Source organism: Phyllobates terribilis, unplaced genomic scaffold (genome assembly GCF_046119375.1).
Source record: "Phyllobates terribilis strain yellow unplaced genomic scaffold, ASM4611937v1 Scaffold_5__5_contigs__length_657084704, whole genome shotgun sequence".
Lineage (NCBI taxonomy): Eukaryota > Metazoa > Chordata > Amphibia > Anura > Dendrobatidae > Phyllobates > Phyllobates terribilis.
Window position 1 is genome coordinate 46,987,267 of NW_027362765.1, and position 18,189 is coordinate 47,005,455.

Sequence of the window (18,189 nt, forward strand, 5' to 3'; positions counted from 1 at the left end):
CGCGTGTACGAGGTGTACGGAGCGGAGCCGCGCGTGTACGAGGTGTACGGAGCGGAGCCGCGCGTGTACGAGGTGTACGGAGCGGAGCCGCGCGTGTACGAGGTGTACGGAGCGGAGCCGTGTGTGTACGAGGTGTACGGAGCGGAGCCGTGTGTGTACGAGGTGTACGGATACTTTTCTGCCCACAGTGTATTTCTGTGCATAGACCTATATTTTCCCATTATATAAACTGTCCTCGAGAGTCATGTGTTATGACCTCTGAGGACCAGGTTGACTTATTAACTGGGAGGAATTGATTACACTGTTCTACATATTTTCAAAAGTTGTCAGATTCAGTTATGAAATGAGCAGTTTCTTAAAGGGGTTGTCCACTACTTTGACAATGATGCCCTATCCATAAGATAGGGCATCAATGTATAATCGGCCGGGGTCCGGCATGCAGCACCCCCGCTAATTAGCTGTTACCGGTGCCGGCGGCCGCCGGTCCTTACCTGCGGTGCCTGGCCGTCAAGTTGTAGTGGCCGCCGCTTGTAAATGCACATCCGCCTCCTATTCAATTGAATGGAAGGCGGATGTGCAGGACCCTGCGGCGGCCACTACAGATGTAGAATATTTTGTTATGACAATTTTCTGATATTTATTTAGAAGAAACTAAGCAACAATTCAAATAACTAAAACATGTCTAAACAGTAAACACTATTGCTAATTATAAACAGTTACAGAAATTACACTACAATATTTGATTCTCATTCAGTGACAACTCTTTTTTGCTTGTCTCTTGTACTCCTGCATTGGATCATCTGTTACAATTGTCCAACAGTAATCTTCAAGCACTGATGGATTCCATTTTCCTTGATATAATTTCCCCATAGCTGCAGTATCTTGGTGAAATCTATCACTGTGCTCGCCGCTCACTGTGACAAAATTTGGTGGAGAAAAGTCTAGATGCGAATGTAAGAAATTAATCTTTTTTTTTTTAACTCTAATTTTTATTGAAGTATAATAAAGAATTCAACATAAACATCATATTGCATATTCATGTAAGTTTACAAGATTTTAACAATGAAGTATTCACTTACATTTTACAGACAGACAAAAGACACAAGACAGACAAAAGACACAAGACAGAAAAGTAAGGAGGTTAGGGAAAGGGGAGGTATAGTCCTGTAGACTAGTCAACAATTATGCTCAGCCCAGTAGCAATCCCAAGGGGCCCAGATTGTGTCGAAGAGAGTCACTTTATCGTTTAATATGGCTGACATATACTCCATCCTTCTAATATCAGAGATTCTGCTCAACAGTTCCCTAATGGAAGGAGGGGTTAGCAAGCATCTGGCCGCTGTTAATAGATGGAGCAACAATTTAGAAGAATTCTTACCCATTCCCTAACGTTGAATGAACGATAACGTTGAGGAAGTATATAAGCAGATCCAAGGGAATATCAGTGAATAATACTCTTTGAAGAAGGGATCTGACTTCCTCCCAAAACCCTGCAACCACTGTACAGGACCAGAAAATGTGAACCTGAGAAGCTCCTGAGGAGCCACATCGCCAGAAGACATCCAGGAGCCGGGGATCGATTTTATGCAAGAGTTCCGGAGTGTGATACCAAAACATTAATAATTGTAACATCCCTGGTGGCGTGCTGGCATGGCTTACCACCTCCCACCATGCAAGACCGCCATCTTACCTATCAGTCCCGGCTGCACACTTTGCTCCAGTAGCTGCTGTGTGCATGTCTCTTGTCTGATTGCTTAGGGCGGCGGCGTGGTTACTGTCTGTTTCTTATAGTTACTGTGTGCACAGTCCTAATGCGTCCCCAGCCTATTGCTGTGAGTCACTGGATACTTAAACCCTCTCAACCCAGTAGGAGGGGCCTGAGCAACACTTTCTTTCAGTGTGTTCTGTGCAACTGAGTTTCCAGGTCCTGTCCTGTATCTTGTCTGTTTACGCCACCCTGGGGGCTGTATACCCAGGCCCGTTACCTGTATCTGTGACTTCTAGTCTGTTTCCGCCACCCTGGGGGCTCGTTCCTGTATCTTGTTCCTGCTTCAGTTCCTGTCTGAACAGTGTCCTAGCCCGTTACTTGTTTGTCTCTATGTCCGTATCTTCCCTTTTCCTGCAGTGTCTGAACCTGCACCTAACTCCAACTCGTTGTCTCTGTACTTCTATTTGTGAGTTTAGTGTCCACTCGCTACTTCATTGTAAGTACCTTGTGTGTATTTGCTCTGATCTGCTTGTTTACCGCACCTGCGGGTTTTGCACTGCTCTGCTTGTCTACCGCACCTGCGGGTTTTGCTCTGCTCTGCTTGTTTACCGCACCTGCAGGTTTTGCTCTGCTCTGCTTGTCTACCACACCTGCGGGTTTTGCTCTGCTCTGCTTGTCTACCACACCTGCGGGTTTTGCTCTGCTCTGCTTGTCTACCGCACCTGCGGGTTTTGCTCTGCTCTGCTTGTCTACCGCACCTGCGGGTTTTGCTCTGCTCTGCTTGTCTACCGCACCTGCGGGTTTTGCTCTGCTCTGCTTGTCTACCGCACCTGCGGGTTTTGCTCTTCTCTGCTTGTCTACCGCACCTGCGGCTCTGTTCCTGTATCCCAGACTGTACTGGTCCCTATACTGCCTGCGTTCCTACCTGCCAGTACCCACCTGTCTGCACACCAGCCGTGCCTGCCAATACCCACCTGTCTGCATACCAGCCGAGCCTGCCAGTACCCACCTGTCTGTATGCCAGCCTAACCTGCCTGTTCCTGCATTCCCCGGTGTGGGTCAACAGCTGTGACCGGCGTCTGACCTGGAGTAGCACCTGGTCCCTCTGCTCGGTTCCTCCCTGGTTCACGGAGTCGACTGAGCCGCTGTGTGACCTTGGTCGGACCGAGTTGATACTTAGTCACAGCCCCTCCAGGCACTCCTCGGTTCATGGTCCAGTGGGATCACTAACCACGCTCACGCCAGTCAGTCCGGGCGTGTGCGTAACAATAATTTATACTGGTTTTCCTTATACAATGTACATATGGATGTTTTAGATGCCCTATTCCATATGGTCTGCCAGCACCGCAATGAGACATTCCTATTAAGCAACCTCTCCCAACTTAACCATGTAGGAATGCTTAGGGAAGGGTCTATTTTGAGAGGCATTAAGGATGAAGGGCTCCTCTCACATAATATTTCAAAATCAGTCGATCTAGATTCTTTTGCGGAGCCATAGAGAGTTAAAGCTAAGTGTTTAATTTCTAAATACTGGAAAAATTCACGATTTGTTATTGAGTATTTTGTTTTGATATCATTAAATGATAAGATTTCCAGAGAATCTCTATTCACAATGTCCGCATATCTAAAGAGGCCTGCTGATATCCAGGAGTGTACCATTGTCAGATCCGAACTATTTGTTATTAGGTGTTGATAAATGAAGGAGACCATTGGTGAGTTTAATGAGACCAGACCAAATCGCTTGCTACATGCTGACCAAATATCCCTAGTAAACTGGATGGGACCTAACAGTGGAGTTGTCAGTTTAACGGGATGAGACAACCAAAGCAATGAATTTGGGTGAATAGGGGCCAACCTCAATTTCTCTATTTCTGTCCATTTATTGTATGCCCATAGTGATGCCCAAGACGGTATTCTACGTAAATGGGCAGCCCAGTAGTATTTGATAATGGAAATGAATCTTTAAGGACATGATACAGCCAAGATCCTTGTATGTTTTGAGGAGATTTTCCACCAATTCTTCATAGTAATCTGCCCTTGAGTTTCCCAAAAAGTTAGTTACCACTAATGCGAATGCTACCCATGCAGCCTTTTCCTTGCCCTGCAACAAACGGAGAAACTACTCATCTTGAAGAAGCTTATGAATCTGTGGTCCAATACAGACTCCTTCCTTTAGCTTTGCTTCACTCAACCTTGGAAATGTATCAATGAGATACTTGAATTCTTTTGCATTTTTATACATCGACTTTACAAAGTTCTTCATTAGGCCCAACTTGATATGCAATGGTAGTAACAAAATCTCATGTGGGTCAACAAGTGCTGGATGCAGGACATTTTTACTCACTGGCTGAAATGTCGGAGAGGCCAGTCTTTTATTGTAGTAATATTCTCTTGTATGACTATCCCACTCAAACAGAAAGCAGCAGTACTTTGTGTATCCACCCTGGAGATGAAGTAAGAGGGCAACCACCTTTAATTTACCACAGAGGGGCCACAAATGTTGGTTGTAGTTCAGGCACCTCAACAGCTGTTTCATGTTGTCATAGGTTCCTTTCATGTGGACTGCATAACCAAATGGAATTGAAGGTAGTGCATTGATCGAATAGATGAAAAGCCTCCATTCCTCCATTATGACTTATCTTCAGAGCTTCCGTTAAACTGTTGATGTTGTTTCATGCCAGAAGATCGCCCTTCATGAAAAAGTATTGGACAAGACCTTTATCATAGTTGTGGAACAAAGAAATCTGATTCTACTGCTATAGCCTGGAACCTAAGGGGTCTGCCTTACTCTTGGGTACATCCAAATTTCTAATAAGATTGTCCAGTTCACTTTGTGTTATAAGGTGTGGTTCAGTTGAGGTGGCTGACAAAGTCTGGGTCGTTAGAGGAAGATGCTTCATGACACCAAGTGCCCTCTTCTTCCTCACTTGACTCAACTGAAAATGTTTCTGTAGCTTTTTGAACTGTCAGTTATTCTGTATGTGGTACTGGGCATATTGCAGATGGAATGTTTGGATACAGTAAAGTCCACTTCTTCCCTGAAACTCCTTTCCTAATCGGGGGTACCATGCAGAAATATCAATTGATAGTGTGATCGGTTAGCTCTCCTCATCATTGGGACTGCAAAAGACATAGATTGCCTCTTCCCATGCAACCACTGGGTAAGATGTGATGCACATCTGTTGCAGCATATGTGTGGAGCCAAACTCTTGTCCTGATCTCCTATTCTGCAGCAAAAATACAGGTTGTAGTCTTTCCTTAATATGGTAGTCAAGTTTCGCCTTTGTGACGCAAAAGTGACAACTCTGTATATGTAGCAAAAACTATCCGCTTTGTTAATGCAAGAACAAGGCATATCTGATAAAAACAGAGAGAAACATGAAAATATGCCATTTATAAAAGTAGGTGATGTGGGGCATGGTCTGGTCATGGAGGAGTGAGGAAGCGTCTCACAGGAGCTCCTTGGAGAGCAGTATTAATTACCTTTCCGGCTGGAGCTGTCCGCTGGTGATGCCAAGGAAAAAGAGAGGATCCACTATACCCACTACGGTCTCCTCGCCTGCCACCCTGAGAATGCTCAGAAGTATGCAGTGTTTCCTCTCCACAACAACTCCATCTCCTTCCCGCTCAGAGGCAGAGAAGATGGCGCCGGCGCCATGCGTCCTCAAGCCCTGCTCCTCTTGTAACCAAGAAGGAAAGGGGCAAAGGCTCAGTTTCAGCCCGCAACCCTCATGCTGGTATATACTCTGGGGCTCTTTATATGGGAGATTCTGCATTACAAGGGAGCAGCTGCCCAGCTCTTTCCCCTCCCCCACAGTCACAAAGTGTGCAGCAGGACTTTCAGGCTCTGAGGAAATTAATCATGGCTCTCCCCACTAAGAATGATTTAGACTCCATTGCGTCCAAAATTGAGCTGTCCCAGCAGCAAGCTCTTAATGTAATACAGGAAGAACTGAGGTCTCTTAATAACAGAATTTATGCATCTGAACTTGTACACATGTCCCTAGTAAAAAGGGTGTCTACCTTGGAGAAAGAATATGAGAAATCCAATACACTGCTTCTGGATGATCAGGAAACAGGCAGGAGGAATAATGTGAGACTGAGAGGTATCCCTAGAAGCTGGCCTCATGAGCTGTTATATGAAAGGGTGATGTCTATCTTTAATACCGTATCTAACAGACCCCTAGAGGCTACTTACAAGATCAACAGGGTTCACAGAGTCTCTAGACCTAACTCCAGGTCCTTCTCTACTCCTAGAGATGTGCTATGCCAGCTGCACTATTTTGTTGACAAGGAACAGATATTATAAAAATCTTGGTCGCATGGACCGGTAATCCTGGATGAGGCTGAGGTGTTTCAAGCCGTACTCTGTATAGGAGGTGCTTGCTACAGCCACGCCTGGCTAAAATTAAAGAATCTAATGCATCGTACAGATGGGGACACCCTTTCCATCTTATTGCATGCATAGGGGAAGGATCCTTTCCTAAAAAAAAACATGAGGATATCCATGGCTTATTTTATTTCCTAGGATTAGGTCATGTGTCAGTCCCTGACTTGCTTTCTTTGGAGTTCCCAGAGGCGCCGCCGCAAAGGGAAAGAAGACGAAGATCTTACATCTCCTCACCTGCTGTAACATACCTGGCGGCGTCCTTGCATAGTGGTCCATCTCCCACTGTGCAAGAGCGCACACTTGATTTCCAGTCCAGACTGCCACTCTGGCTTCTTTCCATACTGTCTGCTTTGCTCTGCTCTGGCTGCTTAGGGCGACGCCCGCTGAACTTCCTGTTTCTTGTAGCTGCTGCAGACACATCCTGTGTCTGAACTGTGTCCTGTCTGTGTACTCTAGCCAGCTGTCTGTCTGCCTTCCTGGAGGCTGTATTTCCAGGCCTGTCTGAACACGCTCCTAGACTGTTCGTCTCGCCCTCTGGGGGCCGCATACCCAGACTCGCTCCTGTATTTGTTGCAGTACAGTTCCTGTCTGAACTGTCTCCTAGCTTCCTACCTGTTTTGTCTTTATGTCCGTTTGTTCCCTTTTTCTGTAGTGTCTGAACCAGCACTTGGCTTTACCTAGGCTCGTTCCTGCATTTTGTTGCAGTAACTGTTCTTGTCTGAACTGTCTCCTAGCTTCTTACCTGTTTTGTCTTTATGTCCGTTTGCTCCCTTTTTCTGTAGAGTCTGAACCTGCACCTAACTTCTACTCGTTGTCATTGTACTTCCGTTTGTGAGTTGGAGTCCTTTCGCTACTTCTTTGCAAGTACCTTGTGTGTATCTGGTTCTGCCTTTCTTTTCCAGTCTGTTCCGTGTGAACAGAGCCCTGTCCCCTTTGCTTTATCTTTGTTTACCGCTTCGGCGATTTATCTCTGTCCTGTCTTACTTACTGCTTCGGCGGTTCCTGCCCGCTCAGCCTTGTCCACCGCACTTGTGGTTTTGCTCTGCTCAGCCCTGTCCACCGCGTCTGCGGTTTTGCTCTGCTCGGCCTTGTCCACCGCGTCTGCGGTTTCTCTCTGCTCAGCCTTGTCTACCGCGTCTGCGGTTTCGCTCTGCTCAGGCTTGTCCACCGAGTCTGCGGTTTCTCTCTGCTCAGCCTTGTCTTCCGCGTCTGCGGTTTCGCTCTGCTCAGGCTTGTCTACCGCGTCTGCGGTTTCGCTCTGCTCAGCCTTGTCTACTGCGTCTGCGGTTTCGCTCTGCTCAGCCTTGTCTACCGCGTCTGCGGTTTCGCTCTGCTCAGCCTTGTCTACCGCGTCTGCAGTTTCGCTCTGCTCAGCCTTGTCTACCGCGTCTGCGGTTTCGCTCTGCTCAGCCTTGTCTACCGCATCTGCGGTTTCGCTCTGTTCAGCCTTGTCTACCACGTCTGCGGTTTCGCTCTGCTCAGCCTTGTCTACCGCGTCTGTGGTTTTTCTCTGCTCAGCCTTGTCTACCGCACCTGCTGTTTCGCTTTGCTCTGCTTGATTACCGCATCTGCGGCTCTGAACCCGTCTCCCAGTCTGTACTGGACCCTACCCAGCCAGCACTCTAGCCTGCCTGTTCCTGTATTCCCCGGTGTGGGTCAACAGCCATGTCCGGGGTCTGACCTGGAGTGGCACCTGGTCCCTCTGCTCGGTTCCTCCCTGGTGCACTGGCGTCGTATGCCGTTGTGCGACCTTGGTCGGATCGGGCAGATACTTAGTTACGCCCCTCCAGGCACTCTCCGGTTCATGGCACAGTGGAATCACTAATCACGCACACGCCAGTCAGTCCGGGCGTGTGCATTACAGCCTGCTCAGGCCATGGTTCCCGTTGAGCCCCACGGCCTTCGCTCTCTGAGACGTTTTCCAGCGAACACGTGCATCTAGAAGAAATTCATTATTTTTTTTTTTTGCTACTAGCTGAGTTCCAGGCGAATTACGCACCCGTCCAGATGGAGCTTTCTGCACCCGTTCCTGCGGATCCGCCACGGTACTATGGGGATCCAAGACAGAGTCGTGCATTTGTGGAGCAATGCATGCTACACTTCAAGTTCTACCCTCTTTATTTTCCCACCGATCGGGTTAAGGTGGGATTCATGATGTCTTACCTAGCGGGTGATGCCTTGAAATGGATCACGCCCCTATGGGACGCACAGGATCCTATCGTCCTGGACCTGCAGGCCTTCCTGGTGGCCTTTCTAATGGTCTTCGATGACCCTAACCTGGAAGCCCCTGCTGAAGCTTCACTTTCCAATATCCCGGAGCAGCCCCGATGGGTAATGTGCGTGGGTAGCGCACTAGTCCTACTGCCCGAAGAGACTACTGCCCACCCAGAATCCATACAGGATGACTACGCTCTCCGGAATACTTCTCCCAACCTCAAGAGGCAGTCAAGACGTGCTAGGCGTAGAGGTAAGCCGTCACGCCAGGGTCTGTCCTACCAAAGACCTCCTGACCCCAACCTTGAAGTTCCTGCTGAAGCTTCACTTCCCAGTATCCCTGAGCAGCCCCGACGGGTAATGTGAGTGGGTAGCCCACCAGTTCTCCTGCCCGAAGAGACTGCTGCCCACCCAGAATCCACACAGGAGGACTTCCTGCACCCGGTATCTGATACTTCACCCACTTTACTCGGTGAGCCTGACCAAGGGTACTCCGAAGCAGTGATTACCTCCGAGTCCGTGCACCTCTACAACCTGGCGGAGGACCCCCTGTTGCCTCCTGAATCCTCCGGGATACCACTTGATGACAAATGGAGAGAGACTTCCCTACACCTGGTACCTGATACCTCGCCCGCTTCGTCCAGTGAGTCCGACCTAGTGTACTCCGAAGCAGAGGTTACCCCCAAGTCTCTACACCCCTCCGACCAGGAGGAGGACCTCCAGTTGTCTCCTGAACCCTTTGGGGTGCTACCTGGTAGCGAATGGACAGAGACTTTCCTATACTCTGCACCTGATACCTCGCCCGCTTCGTCCAGTGAGTCCGACCTAGTGTACTCCGAAGCAGAGGTTACCCCCGAGTCTCTACACCCCTCCGACCAGGAGGAGGACCTCCAGTTGTCTCCTGAACCCTTCGGGGTGCTACCTGGTAGCGAATGGACAGAGACTTTCCTATACTCTGTACCTGATACCGCGCCCGCTTCGTCCAGTGAGTCCGACCTAGTGTACTCCGAAGCAGAGGTTACCCCCGAGTCTCTGCACTCTTCCGACCTGGCGGAGGACCTCCAGTTGTTTCCTGAATCCTCCGGGGTACCACCAAATAACAAAGGGACAGTGACTTTTCTGCACCTTGTACCTGATACCTCGCCCATTTCATCCTGTGAGCTTGACAAGATGTATCCCGAAGCAGAGGTTACCCCCGAGTCTATGCACCCCTCCAACCCAGCGGAGGACTTCCAGTTGTCTCCTGAACCCTCTGGGGTGCTACCTGATAATAAGTGGAGAGAGACTTCCTTGTGTGCTGTTCCTGGTACTCCACCCGTTTCGTCTGTTGCTGAGGATGGCTGGATAGGAGGTAGCATCCTAGCTACCCAGATGAGACCAGTTTTGTCTCTTCCTGTGGACAGTAGAAGTAATCTCCTTGAAGAGAAGGATTGGCCCTCAAATTCCCTGCGGAAGATTCTGGCAGGCCTGAAGAAGAGGGGGCGTAAGGGGGGGGGGGGGTACTGTAACATACCTGGCGCGTCCTTGCATAGTGGTCCATCTCCCACTGTGCAAGAGCGCGCACTTGATTTCCAGTCCAGACTGCCACTCTGGCTTCTTTCCATACTGTCTGCTTTGCTCTGCTCTGGCTGCTTAGGGCGATGCCCGCTGAACTTCCTGTTTCTTGTAGCTGCTGCAGACACACCCCTAATGCGTCCTCAGCCGATTGCTGTCTGTCACCTGGTATTTAAACCAGCTCCTCCTTGGAATCCATGCCTGAGCATCTTGTTCTGTCAGTTGGCTTCTTGTCACTGATGTGCCAGGTCCTGTCTATGTTTCCTGCCTTGCGGTATCAGTTCCCGTGTCTGAACTGTGTCCTGTCTGTGTACTCTAGCCAGCTGTCTGTCTGCCTTCCTGGAGGCTGTATTTCCAGGCCTGTCTGAACACGCTCCTAGCCTGTTCGTCTCGCCCTCTGGGGGCCGCATACCCAGACTAGCTCCTGTATTTGTTGCAGAACAGTTCCTGTCTGAACTGTCTCCTAGCTTCCTACCTGTTTTGTCTTTATGTCCGTTTGCTCCCTTTTTCTGTAGAGTCTGAACCTGCACCTAACTTCTACTCGTTGTCATTGTACTTCCGTTTGTGAGTTGGAGTCCTTTCACTACTTCTTTGCAAGTACCTTGTGTGTATCTGGTTCTGCCTTTCTTTTCCAGTCTGTTCCGTGTGAACAGAGCCCTGTCCCTTTTGCTTTATCTTTGTTTACCGCTTCGGGGATTTATCTCTGTCCTGTCTTACTTACTGCTTCGGCGGTTCCTGCCCGCTCAGCCTTGTCCACTGCACTTGCGGTTTTGCTCTGCTCAGCCCTGTCCACCGCGTCTGCGGTTTTGCTCTGCTCGGCCTTGTCCACCGCGTCTGCAGTTTTGCTCTGCTCAGCCTTGTCCACCGCGTCTGCGGTTTTGCTCTGCTCAGCCTTGTCTACCGCGTCTGCGGTTTTGTTCTGCTCAGCCTTGTCTACCGCGTCTGCGGTTTTGCTCTGCTCAGCCTTGTCTACCGCGTCTGCGGTTTCGCTCTGCTCAGCCTTGTCTACCGCGTCTGCGGTTTCTCTCTGCTCAGCCTTGTCTACCGCGTCTGCGGTTTCGCTCTGCTCAGCCTTGTCTACCGCGTCTGCGGTTTTGCTCTGCTCAGCCTTGTCTACCGCGTCTGCGGTTTTGCTCTGCTCAGCCTTGTCTACCACATCTGTGGTTTTGCTCTGCTCAGCCCTGTCCACCACGTCTGTGGTTTTGCTCTGCTCAGCCTTGTCCACCGCGTCTGCGGTTTAGCTCTGCTCGGCCTTGTTCACCGCGTCTGCGGTTTTGCTCTGCTCGGCCTCGTCTACCGCACCTGCTGTTTCGCTTTGCTCTGCTTGATTACCGCATCTGCGGCTCTGAAACCGTCTCCCAGTCTGTACTGGACCCTACCCAGCCTGCACTCTAGCTTGCCTGTTCCTGTATTCCCCGGTGTGGGTCAACAGCCGTGTCCGGGGTCTGACGTGGAGTGGCACCTGGTCCCTCTGCTCGGTTCCTCCCTGGTGCACTGGCGTCGTATGCCGTCGTGCGACCTTGGTCGGATTGGGCAGATACTAGGTTACGCCCCTCCAGGCACTCTCCGGTTCATGGCACAGTGGAATCACTAATCACGCACACGCCAGTCAGTCCGGGCGTGTGCATTACACCTGCTAAGACAGGCCCAGTTTCCTCATCTGACTTGCAGAATTTGCCTATGACCACTCCAGCTCCTTCAACAGAAACCTGACTTAATGTTCTCATTTAATAGCCTTTTCTCAACTATTTTCATATGGGGCTAATGCATTGAGCATTCTCTCAATGTCTATACAATAGCCTGGGTTTCAGCAATTGGGACTAATCTGCGCCAGTCTTCCGTACGGGAGGACAGGTATCCGGATTTATTGTCCACATTCATAACATAGATTCAAGTGTTGTGTTTGTTTGTTTTTTCCTCTCCAGCAGGAACTGTTTAAGTTTGTGCCCTCCCCCTCTTGATAGTTGAGGGGAGTGATTTGCTCATTGTTCTCTTGCAGGCCATCGAGCTCCCTCCACATGGCTTGCTTCGCTTCCACCTTTTCCTTGAAGGCTCCTGGTTCTGGGGCCTGTTTGCTTTTTGTAAGCTTGTTCTCCTCTATTTCTAGTATCCTCCCTTTCTGCCTCTTTTTCTAGTATCCTCCCTTTCTGCCTCTTTTTCTAATTCTTATATCTGATTTTTCTACCTTCTATAGTCTTACTCTTTCTCATCACTCCCTTCCCCCTCCCTTTTTTTTCTCTTCTCTTCTTTCTTTCAGGTAACTGCTACAACCATGTCCAGGCAGACACAGTCTGAGATTCGTGTGGGCTCGCTCAACGTTAAGGGCCTTCATAGTCCTGAAAAATGCTCTATTCTCATGAAACTGCTGTGGAGAAGTCATCTTCAGGTAGTTTTCCTATAAGAAACTTATTATTGTACAGGGAAACCCTATAAGCTTTCTGATGGGCGGTTTCCAGTGGTTTACCACTCTCCCTCTCCGGACTCAAAATCCAGAGGGACCAGTTTTTTGCTTCCATGAGAGTTTATGGAGTCTCGCACAGATGAGGAAGGTAGACTTTATTGCTCAAAGGCCGAATTACTTCTCAAATTTTCACATTTGCATCCCTATACTTACCTAATTCTGGACAATGTCCTTCTCTTCTGCGCTATCTTGACTTGGTGGAGGAGTTCAAGGAGGGTACGCTGGTTCTAGGGAGGGATTTTAATGTTTCCCTGGAACCCTCAGTTGATATTTCGAAGGGGAAATCATTCATGCCTCAAACTGTTCTGCGACACATCAAAAGGGGGTTCCATGAACACCAATTGATCTATACCTGGCGTCTTAAACATCCATCTGACAGAGACTACACATATTACTCATTGTTACATGATAAATACTTGCGCTTAGATTATTTCTTCATCAAACATTGTGACCTACACACTCTTATAGATGTTTCAACTGACAGTATATCTTTCTCAGATCATGCATTGGTTATTCTCACTCTCTCACTATCTAATTTTATTCCCAGACATTGGCAATGGATATTAAATACGTTACTATTAAATGATCAGATTACTATTCAAGAAATCCAGAATACCTTAACGGATTATTTTGCCACTAATTCTACTGAGGGAATGTCCCTCAACATAATCTGGGAAGCGCATAAATGTGTGGTCAGGGGGATCTTTATCAAACACGGGTCGTGCATAAAAAGAGAGCGAGCTTCAGCAATCAATGATTTGCTGGCCGACATTCGTGCACTTGAAACTCGACATAAGGGCCTACTTGATCACAACACAAAAATTCTTCTCTTTCAGAAAAGAGATGAGTTGAGATCCCTTCTGTCTCATAAGGCTAAGTGTGCCCCAGCTAAATGTAGAAGACATTTTTATAAATTTAGGAATAAATGTGGCAGAACTCTTGCTAGAGCCCTGAGGACCCAGCAAACGAAGGGTTATATATCCCAATGATTCAGACCCCTTGAGGCGGTAAAGCAACTCTGCCAAAAGACATTGCTTCTTCCTTTAAAGATTTCTACACCTCTCTATACTCTAAATCTTCCTCTGATTCTACCTGGGCAGAATGCCAGAACCATATTCATGATTATATCAAAAACTCTGGCCTCCCATCATTGAAGAGTGAGGATATAACTTCCCTAGAAAGTCATATCTCTAAGCTGGAGCTTAAAATTGCAGTCAAGAATATTCCTACAGGTAAAGCCCCAGGCCCAGATGGTCTTCCCTTGATTTATCACAAAAAACTAGACTCCTACTTATTCTCTCCTCTCCTATTTGCCATCAATAATATATCTGCTTGCTCAGTATCTCCGCTCCCCAAAGATGCATCATCTGCCAACATTACGGATATACAGTTGTGCTCAAAAGTTTACATACCCCGGCAGAATTTTTCCTTTCTTGGCCTTGTTTTAGATAATATGAATGATAACAAAAAAACTTTTTCTCCACTCATGGTTATTGGTTGGGTGAAGCCATTTATTGTCAAACTACTGTGTTTTCTCTTTTTAAATCTTAATGACAACCAAAAACACCCAAATGACCCTGATCAAAAGTTCACATACCCTGGTGATTTTGGCCTTATAACTTGCACAGAATTTGACACAAATGGGTTTGAATGGCTACTAAAGGTAACATCCTCACCTGTGACCTGTTTGCTTGTAATCAGTGTGTGTGCATAAAAGCTGAGTGAGTTTCTAGGATCCAGACAGACTCTTGCATCTTTCATCCAGCCACTGACGTTTAAGGATTGTGAGTCATGGGGAAAGCAAAAGAATTGTCAACGGATCTACGGGAAAAGGTAGTTGAACTGCATAACACAAAAAAATATCCAAGGAATTGATAATGCCAGTCAGCAGCGCTCAAACTGCGATTAACAAATGGAAAATCAGAGGCTCTGTAAAAACCAAACCATGGTCAGCCACAACTGCCAGGAAAATTGTTCGGGCTGCAAAGAAAAACCCACAAATAACATCAGCTGAAATTCAAGACTTTCTGAAAACTAGCAGTTTGGCTGTTTCAAGATGACCAATAAGGAGGCACTTGAAGAAAAATGGGCTGCATTACTGCGCAAATGCCACAAAGTATCTCACCTACAATACGTCAAACAGCACAGAGTCAAGCCTCAAAACTTCTGGTACAAGGTAATTTGGAGTGATGTGACCAAAATTGAACTTTTTGGCCACAGCCATAAACGTTACATTTGGAGAGAGGTCAACAAGGCTTATGATGAAAGGAACACCATTCCTACAGTAAAGCACGGAGGTAGATCGCTGATGCTTTGGGGATGTGTGAGCTACAAAGGCACAGGTAACTTGGTAAAAGTTGAAGGAAAGATGAATGCAGCACGTTATCAGCAAATACTGGAGGCAAATTTGCACTCATCTACCCGGAAGCTGCGCATAGGACGTACTTGGACGTTCCAACATGACAACGATCCTAAACACAAGGCCAAGTCGACCTGTCATTGACTACAGCAGAACAAAGTGAAGGTTCTGGAGTGGCCATTTCAGTCTCCTGACCTCAATATCATTGAGCCACTCTGGAGATCTCAAGCTCGCAGTTCATGCTAGACAGCCCAGGAATTTACAGGAACTGGAGGCTTTTTTGCCAAGAAGAATGGGCAGCTTTACCATCTGAGAAATGAAAGAACCTCATCCACAACTACCACAAAAGACTTCAAGCTATCACTGATGTTAGAGGGGGCAATACACGGTGTTAAGAACTGGGGTATGTGAACTTTTGATCAGGGTCATTTGGATGTTTTTGGTTGTCATTAAGATTTAAAAAGAGAAAACACAGTAGTTTGATTATAAATGGCTTCATCCAACCAATAACCATGAGTGGAGAAAAAGTTTTTTTTGTTATCATTCATATTCTCTGAAACAAGGCCAAGAAAGGAAAAATTCTGCTGGGTTATGTAAACTTTTGAGCACAACTGTAGATAAAGTAGGTAAAGACCCTGCCCAATGCTCAGGCTATCATCCAATATCTTTACTTAATGTAGACTTGAAACTCTTTACCAAGATTCCAGCAACCAGACTAGCGCCCTTACTTGGAGACATTATCCACCCTGACCAGGCAGGCTTTATGCCCAGTAGAGAAGCGAGGGACAACACCACCAAGGCTTTGAATCTTATTTATGGGGAAAAATTGGATGGCACCCCTTTGATGCTCTTATCCACAGAGGACTTTCATTGGGTCAACTGGGAGTTCATGGAGAAGGTGTTGAAATCTATTGGGTTGCAGAGCTCCATGCTAAAGTGGATTGGTTCTCTTTACAACACTCCCACCGCCTGTGTGCGGGTGAATGGCGTTTTCACCAAGAGATTTCCAATTGCAAATGGCACTCAGCAGGGCTGCCCCCTCTCCCCCCTAATCTTTATCCTCACTCTCGAGCTGTTCCTTCGGTGTATCCGGTCCAATCCAGATATTATGGGTCTAAAGATTCAAAATATCTTACAAAATAGCAGCTTATGCAGATGACCTGTTATTGTTCATAACTAACCTGATTGTATCTCTCCCTAGCTTGATGTTAGAATTTAAAACATATGAATTTTTGCTCATTTCAAAATCAACTTAACTAAGTCTGAGGTTTTGAATATAAATCTCCCTCTGAAATTAGTTTCCTCATTACAGAATTCATTCAAATTTTGTTGGTCATCTCAGTCCCTGAAGTATTTAGGCATTCTCCTCTCTGCTGACATTAATTCCATCTTCAAACTTAATTTTTACCATTGCTTCAGAACATTAAAGTTGATTGTTCAAAATGGTCTAAACTTTACTTTACTTGGTTTGGCCAATGTGAAATTCTTAAAATGAATATCCTCCCTTGCATATTATATCTCTTTCAAACTCTTCCCATTAAAATCCCTAGCTCCTTTTTTAAATCTATCGTGTCCTTGAAAATAGGTTTCATATGGGCTAACAAGCCAGCTAGACTCCAGCATTATTAAATGGGTCCTGAACTATTCCTTCTACAGCACTGTGAGACTTCTGTTTCCTCCTACAAACAGTTCCTATTAAGATTTTTGGTGATGGCTGCCAGAGATTGTATTCCGTTGTTGTAGAAGAAAGAGTTAATCCATTTAGCTCGTCCCTTTGGATTTCTAAGGTCAATGATTTAATGTACATGGAGGACTTGACGGCTTCTCTCTACAGTAGATATGAGGTCTTCTATAAAACGTGGTTCTACTGGATGGAATTTAAGCAACCTAATGAATATGGAAGCCTTGTGCAGCTCCCCTCACCTATCAGGCCATCTATTGTATCTTGTTCAGCATTTTATATGAATTTTATAGGAGTTTGATGTTGCTATCAGATTATTTACTCTTATTTGATAGTGTAATTCTCATTTTATATGAATTTTATAGCTCTAGCAGAGTATTTATTCTTATTTGATAGGGTGATTCTTATTGCTTGGGCATTAGTGATGGGTGAGCACTAAAATGCTTGGGTCGAGCATCTTGTCATGCTCAGGTGCTCGACCAGAGCAACGAGGCCCAATGTAAGTCTATGGGAAACTCAAGCATTTTTCAGACGGCTCCCCCCGGCGGTCTGCAGAGGGCCTAAAAATTGGCCAAATCGATGGGAACAGTGCTCAAATGGCATGGGAACAGCATGGGGAAGACCCCTGGAAGCATCTCTAACTCCCAGGTCACTGCTGTCAACAATATTGTCAGAGGTATTACGCCACTTTTACGGACTCACATTAAAACATACAAAAACGAAACCAAAATGGATTTTCCTGGGAAATATATTAAGGAACATCCTTTCCAGGCTAATGACTTGTATATAAGGCAAAATAAATAACCAAAAACAAAAATACTCCTCCACACCATAGGCTATGTTCACATGTAGCATTTTTGATGCTTTTCTGCACTTTTGTATTGCTTTCAACCGTGACAAATGCATTCACCGGGAAATGCCATTTTAACATTTTACAACCTTATCTAGCCATGTGGTGTGTGAGACATGATCAGACACATCCTGTTTCATGTATGAAGTCACAAAGCCTATTTTTATACGACCATCAGGCAGCCTTTACTATTCTAAAAGGGCCAGTGTAGCATCGGCGTCTCTGGTAGATTGGAAGGGGTTTGGTCCTCAGGAGAGAACTTGGGAACCCAGGGAGAACATCAACGCCCCGCTTCTCCTTGAAAAATTTCTTTCTGGCCAAAAAAAGAGGGGGCCTAAAGGGGGGGTACAGCAGCATCGGCGTCTCTGCCCCTTGCTAGGCAGAGACGCCGTCCCTCTCAGCTCCCCGCTCCTGGCGCGGCGTCCTCCAGCACTTCTCTCCCCTCTGCCGTCCTAAGGAGTCCCCGGCCAATTGCCGGAGGACCTCCCATATATAAGGCACCTCCTCCAAAATGGAGGTGCCCGAGCAAAGTTGTTTGCACTGTGTCTGATCTTTGCTTCAGCCCTCAGGTCCCGCTGCTAGCCTGACTCCTCGTCCTGCCTGCCAGCCTGTTATCTGCCCGTTACCTGCCGAGCCTGCCAGCCTGCTCACCTGGAGCGCTCACCTGTTACCTGCCTTGGCTGTCTGTCCGCTCACCTGGGAGCGCCCACCAGTTACCTGCCAGTTACCTGCCTCATCTGTCTGCCCGCTCACCTGGGAGCGCCCACCAGTTACCTGCCAGTTACCTGCCTCGTCTGTCTGCCCGCTCACCTGGGAGCACCCGCCTGTTTCCTGCCAGCCTGCCTGGAGACCCTGCCGTCACTTGCTGTGACCACCTTCCTGGTAAACCTAAAGACTGCTACTTGCCCGGCTTTCTCGAACTGTGACCACCTGTCGGCTACCAGAGACTTCCGCCTGCTTGCCGTGTCCATC